The 6,891-nt window shown below is 54.2% G+C and overlaps 1 long non-coding RNA gene across 1 annotated transcript; it reads left to right on the forward strand.

The window, feature by feature from the left end:
• Positions 324 to 6,891, forward strand: LOC110406062. The gene is made up of 4 exons (XR_002443231.1): positions 324 to 388; positions 2,370 to 2,479; positions 5,297 to 5,376; positions 5,524 to 6,891. It is a non-coding gene; the product is annotated as an uncharacterized LOC110406062 (long non-coding RNA).

Consider the following 6,891-nt stretch of genomic DNA (forward strand, 5'->3'; position numbering starts at 1 on the left):
CTGTGCCCCCCCCGCCTCCCCCGGCAGCAGGACAGCCCATGGAGCTGGTGGCATTAACCCTTGGTGGCCTGGGTCATTGGAAATTAGTTTAGAGGGGCAGAAAAACAGTTGGATGCAGCCTGGATGAGCACCTGCTGTTCTGTGGTGTCTCTGGCATGGAAGTGGTGTATCCTCGTGCTCCAGACAGACAGAACTGGGTGCTACGTGGGAGCACCCTGCCAGATGGCACTGTTATCCCTTCTCTGTCACTGGAAGTAATAGGGAATACAAAGGTTATGTGGCTTCTTCCCAGCTGACAGCACAATGGGGAGTTCTGGGTCCCTGTCCCATCCCATGCGGGTGGATGTGGACTGATGCATGCTGCATGGGCTGGAGCAGACGGCTGAGGGTGAGCAGTGCAGGGACAGGTTTTGGTGGGGATCATAGCCCCAGAGACCCCTCTCGTCCTCCCCAGAAGAGCCAAAGCACCTGGAGCAAACAAGATGGCACCTTTCCCTGAGGAATGGGGACCACAGGGCTGGTGGATGCCCAGGAAAGGGGAGTGGGAAAGAAGAAACCATGTCCCATGGCTGAGGGGTGAGGACATCCAGACGTTAAGGCTGCTATGGATGGGAGAAGGATAGGAGGTGTCTCTGGATGGTTATTCCTCGCTGTTGGGGGATTTTGCAGCCGATGGGCCATGCTGCTGGTGCTCATGCAAGGGAAACCCTGGGAAAGACCCCTGGGACTGGCTCGTGGGAACGGGCTGGCGCAGACCCCCTGTGGGGCCACTTCCCAATGCCAGTGCCAATTCTGACACCTTCTCCCAGCACCCTGCAGTGCCTCCACTCCGCTCCCGTGCAGCCCGCAGCCTCCTGCCAGCCTGGGGCTCCTGGCCCACGGCTGCAGCACGGGGAAGGGAGGATGGCAAACTTCACACCACTGTGTCAGGCCGGCTCCCAGCACACCTCCTTCTCCTCCTGCCTTGGATGTTGTTGTGAACACATCAGTGGCAGTAAAGAGGTTAATGGGAGCGGGAGGAGGGAGAGGGGGGAGAGTGAAGCTGTTCCCATGAACCGGCTCCAAGGCTTTTACAGAAGTGGAGCATCTGGCCATGGGGCTCATTTGCCCTGGAGCAGATGGTCCTATCCTCTGTTCCAGGCCTGGGCGATGGGCTGTGGCTGATGCTGAGCCCAAAGAGCCTTTTGTCACTTGGAGATTTCGCAGAAGGCAGTGTTGAGCCCCACAGAGGAGGGGAGAGGGGCTGGGAAGAGATCTGAGGGAGAGCTCAGCAGTTCTCAGCCTAAATACACTCTTGTAGGTGTTTTTTTTTAAGCCTCCTAAGCTCAGCTCTGACCCCTTAACCCACAGCCCCAGTGCCGAGCTCACAAGGTCCAAGCATGCCCTGAAGGCTGCTTTGGGGCTGCCTTTTTCCATGGCAGAGAAATACACTCCAAAAGCAGAAGCAGTGCTCACCACACGGAGCAATGCATTGGGTGGAGAGCATCCTAGCCAAAGGTGCCACAAAATAAGATTTACAATGTGATGGTTTAGCACTGTAAGAAGAGCTGAACTTATCTGGTCCCCGGATTTCCCAAGAGCTGCACGGGAGGTTCCTGTGCCAGGGGCTGCTGGGCTAGGCTGGAGCAGCGTCCTGCAGCAGAACCTCAGCATCACACTCCACTTTGTTTTCTCTCTGTGGTAGCAGGTATGACATCCATCTTTGGTGTCTGGAGCACATTGCAATCAGCTGCCTTGTGTTTTGGACCCGTCCGCTGATAACATGGTGGCCAAGGGGACAGCCAAGGTGCTCTCTTCCCAATGTATCCTCCAGTTTGTGCACACCAGGCTCCACCTCCATCCACTCTGGAGAATAGTCCCCTTGCTTATCCCTCTCTGAAGACAGAGTCGATCTGCCTGATTCATCCCTATCTGGGCCCGCAATCTCTAGCAAAATAGCTCTGGGCCATCTCCTCTGCAGCTGTGACACAATTATTGTTACCGGAGATTGAAGCAAAACCTCCCTTTGCTCTCTGAGCACTGTAACCCTTTTTCAGCACTGCACCCTGTTCTGCAGCAGGAGGCCTGGAACAGCCCTCACCTTTTCCAAATTTCTACCCCGGGGCTGAGGATGTGAGGTCCCTCTCTTGGATCTGCTTTGCCCTTTCTTAGAGGACTTCATATCCCAGTGCCTCTTCTCTTCTTGCTTCTTAAAGCAGTGGCCCATGCTCGCCAATGCAGAATGTTATGATTTTTAAAGATATCCCATTGCTGGAGTCCTGAGGCTCCTCCAGGCTTTGTGCTGAGTCTGTCCCGGAGACCTGCTGGTGCCCACGGAGGTGGGAGAAATGGCTGAGCCTGCCTTCAGTTGAGCCTCCATCATCCCACAGAAACCGTATCTTCCTCGATCCCTTTGCCAAGAATAAAGAGAACTGATGACATCTGCAGCTTTGCCAACACCTTCCTCAGCCCTCCGGGTCTCCGAGCATCCAGGACAGCTGTAAGTTATTCTCAGAGAGCCTACATCCTCTCATCCCACTTGATTTTCCTACCTTGGCTCCACCATGTCCCAAAGGGAGGACAATGCTAGTTCAGATCTTCCTCTGAATGCCTGTTTACTGGAGCACAGGAGCAGTTTTCCAGATGTTCTGGAGGGAAGTGGCTCCATCCAGGGACCTGCCCATCGTGTGCTTTGTGTCCCCACTAAGACATCTTTTCCTCGCATGGAGGATGCGTGTGTTCGGCAGCCGGCTTGGCTTGTATCAGCTTGGAAGCACTCCCAGACACCTTGGCCAGGGCTGCACACTCACACATGTCACGGCAGCTGCAGGCTGGTGGCCCCAGGGAGAGACCGGCCCCGTGCTCCCTATCTGCAGCACGGACCTTTCTGTTCATCCCAGGGCATCCCTCCCCATCCCAGATCAGGTCCCCTTCCCAATTAGCCATCCTGGATGGCGCAGAACCCTGAGCTGTCCCAGCTGTTCTCAGCATGCTCCCTTTCACCATTTCCCACCAAACCCATCCTGCTGGACCACACCAACCCAATGGGGGCAGCCTGGCAGAGGGCTGCTCTTCCTAGAAGCTGTAGCAAGGAGTGGCTTGATTTGGAGAACTGAGAATAATGAAAGGAAATGCAGTGAGTTGAAGTGCAGTAGGAAGAGGGTATCTGGCTGCTAAAGACAACAGGGGAAAGTCAATGGCAAACAGCTGCAATGCAGATGCTGAGCAGAAATGAAAGTCTCTCCGAGGGCAGGCTGCAACTAAGCAGCAGATGCAGCCTGGGATGAGCAAATCGCTTTATCACAGAGTGAGGAGGTCATTTGTCACCTTAGGCAAAACCAGCGTGTCACAAATGGGAAACTGCAAATTCCCAGTGACATTGTGCTGCAGTGCAGAGAAACCACAGATGATGCTGAGGAGTGGAGCCAGGACACTGAGCCATGCGGAGGAAGCCCTGGGCAGGAAGAGAAAGGTCTTGGTCCAACAGCATCCCGTGTTTAGGTTAAGCCAGTAAACAGCCCTATTTGTTCTCAGGCACTTCAGTGTTTCATTAGGCCAGGATTTTAAATGTGATGAAAAGACTGTCTGAACCCAGAGCAGAGACTCAGCAGAGAGCAGAGAGGAATCGATCCATCAGCACAAGAAGGCTGCAGATAAGGGATTGGTTGTGGGCTGGGTGTTGCTGGCAAGGCTGGGCTGGGTGATGCAGCTCTCAGCAATGCAGAGCCAGCACTGTCTTTATAGGGACTGAATGCAGCCAGGAACTGTAGTACATCAGATGTTTTAATGGGACTGGGGAAGGGTGCTGGTTTCTTTGGGAGGAAGAGGTGCAGCAGGCTCCTCAGGTTTGATGATGCTCCTGATGTCCTCCCACCCCGATGGGCAGGGTTGTGCCAGGCTCCACAATGCTGGCAGCCCCGTGCCTCCCCATGCCTTTCTCCACCGATCACTGAGTGTTCTGAGTTGTCTCTATTTCTCCAGTGCAGAGCCAGGGATGAAAGGATGCACCCTCCTCCTCCTCCATCATTTTTTTACACGGTGAGCAGCGATCACCATCCATTCCATGGCAGAGTGTGTACATCTCAACCCTCTCCATCTCTGTGCTCAGGCTTGGGGCTGCTTGCCAAGGGCACAGAGCTTCCATCCATACCTGCTCTTCTACAGACATCTGAGTAGAGAAGAGATAGTGCCGGCAAACAGATGTCGACACCAGCTCCTCACTGGGGAGCGGTCCCTCTGGGCGCTTCGGGTCAGCCAGGAGCACCGGTGCTTTTCAGCATTGTCCTAAAACTCCCGGCCCGAACCATGCCGCACATTCCCACAGCTGCTCTTACAAAGGAAACACAACAGGCTCCTCTGGGGACAAAACCTAATCTGAGAGATACCAGGCTGAGAAAGCTCTTCCTAAAAAAGACGCAGTCAAAAGCTCTCGGATGCCCCGCGTCCGCTGATACCCGATCCGGCTGCCTGTGCTACGATTACCTCCAGGCAGGCTTTGTCCGCTGCGGCTCCCCTGAATGTCACACTTGTTCCCAAATACCAGCGGGGAACAATGCGGGGGCAACGCAAGGAAAAGCCTCCTCTGTCCCTCCCAGCCTGAGAGTAAATATCAAATGCCCATGCCGAGGGGGAGGGAGGGGAACAGCGAGCAGGGGGACCAAAAGGAAAAAGTCCGCAGTTGAGAAATGTCACAGCAAAACTGGGTCACAGCAATAGGGTGGCGGGGAGAAGAGACCACACCTCTGTGCTTGGAGGCCTGGTGAGCTGCTCCTTCACACACAGACCCAGCAACCTCTGCCCCATGGGGCATGAGCTGGACGCAATCTGGTTTTCTACCGCTATCTTTCCTCCCCACTGACGGTGAAGTCAAGTCCACTTCAGCCCCCTCCTTCCTGCAGCCCGCACAGGGTTTCTTCCTCTCTCAGTGTGTTCCTTTGCCCCTTGAAGGGAATGTGTGTCCAGCTGAATGTGCCAGCAGCCCATGTCCTGTCCCGGATGGGGACACGGTCCTCCCACGTCCCCGTGCTCCCCAGAGCTCAGGCATCACAGGCAGGAGCCCAGCTCTATCAAAGACTGCTGGAAATGCAAACAAACACTGCCATGAGTGCAGTGGCTGTCAGCTGTGCATCCTCTTCCTCGTCTGAGGGTGGAAGGGAAAATTGTCCCAAAATACTCATTTCTGCCAGCACAGCTGTCCTTGCTCATAGACCAGTGGAGGGGATGGCAGGTCCATGGCTTCGACAGCCTGGGGCAATGGGGCAGGAAAACGGGATTTCTGACCCAAAACTCATTAATGTTAGAGGTTGTTTTCCCACAGATTTTGCCAGGCTTTTGTGCAACCCTGTAATGAATCAATGGGATTGTGGAAGGAGGCAAAGCAGCAGGAACAGAAGGCAGGTGAGCTCGAGAAACAAAGCCAGCTGAGCACAAAAGACCAATATGAAATTCTTATTTCAGACAAATTGGAGAAGTGAGGGCTGGGTTTGGGGTGGCTAGTTCTGAACTAACGCAGATGCAAGAAAAAGGCATCTGTTCTCATTTCAGCTGGTATATACAGCAGAGAAGATTCAGAGGGATCCCATTTGGGTCCTATGCAGTGATGAGGTCCTGGAGACAAGGCTGGAGACAATGCCATGTTGTATACTTGGTGGACCATAATGGGAATTTCGAGAAGTGACCCCACCGAGCAAGCCAAGGCAGGGCCAACTGCTGAAACTGCATTTTGGAGATGAATAGAGTCTCATGTGTTGCAAAAGTTGATGGAAGACTTCCTGCAAAGAGAGGACAACCCAGGAGCAGCCCCATCTGTTGCCAAATGGCCACACACGGAGTGTGACCTTGTCCCATAAGATAACAAGATTTATTCTGCGCTTTTTGATAGGACATCGATTAAGGCTTCCATGCTTGTGAGGGCGCCGGGGGTTCAAAGCGCCGAAAGGACAGCATGGAACAATGCAAGATGAGGCTCCCTTGGCTTTGCCCAGAGATTTATGAATGCTGTTTGTCATAGAGCAGGATTGATACGAATATCCAACTGCTTGTGACCAGAAAGGCAGGCTCCATCCAACCCGCTGCACAGCGATGAACTCCAAACAAGCCTTGAGACCCCTGGCACATCGGGAACCCAAACAGAGCGCGCTGCCAGCGCTGGGCCCTGCTCAGCTGGCTGCTGTCCCAGCACCATGCCTCGTGCTGCTGGAGCGATGAGTTCATTGCACAACCGAGCTGGGGATCCCACCGAGCCGGGAGGGTGTCTGTCTGTCTGTCTGCCTGTCTGTTGCCCTGACAGATGGCCAGGGCCAGTTTTGATACTCGTTCAAGAAAAATAGCTGTTTTCAGTGGATGCAGCCACACATTCCTCATGCTTTTGGGGTGAGATCTTCAGCCAGGGCAACCCAACAGGACATCACCGACGGTGCAGCGTAGTGCTGGCAGCACTCCCTGGGAAATAAAGCACAGCCGCAGGTGTGACATGATCTGAGGAGCCCTTTGTGGATGGAACTCAGTGCTGCTGGGAGATTTCAGCCCAATTTCGGTTTGGGAGCCCGGCCCACCTATGTACCCGGGGCAGGAGGAGCACAGGGCCACGTGCGCTCGCGGCTGGCTGCCTGCAGGAAGCTTCCCCGTGCTATTTTTGCAGCTCTGACCTCACTGCTCGGAGAGCCTGCCCTTCTCCAGCTTCCTCTCCTTGATAGCTGCCTTTTGCCCCGTATTTCCTCACGCGTTGAGCCATCACCTTAAGTCTCTTCTCATTTCTTGAGTTCTTGTTTATCTCCTTGAGCAGCGCAGGACTCTGACGGGGCTCTGCCTTCCTGTCCTGCCTCGCCAGTTCCTCTGTTTACCTATAACACAAATGAAGCTTCTGCATCTTGTTTTCTTGGTTTTTCTTTTTTTTTTTCTGTTTGGATTTGT

This window comes from Numida meleagris, chromosome 13 (genome assembly GCF_002078875.1).
Source record: "Numida meleagris isolate 19003 breed g44 Domestic line chromosome 13, NumMel1.0, whole genome shotgun sequence".
NCBI classification, from domain to species: Eukaryota; Metazoa; Chordata; class Aves; order Galliformes; family Numididae; genus Numida; species Numida meleagris.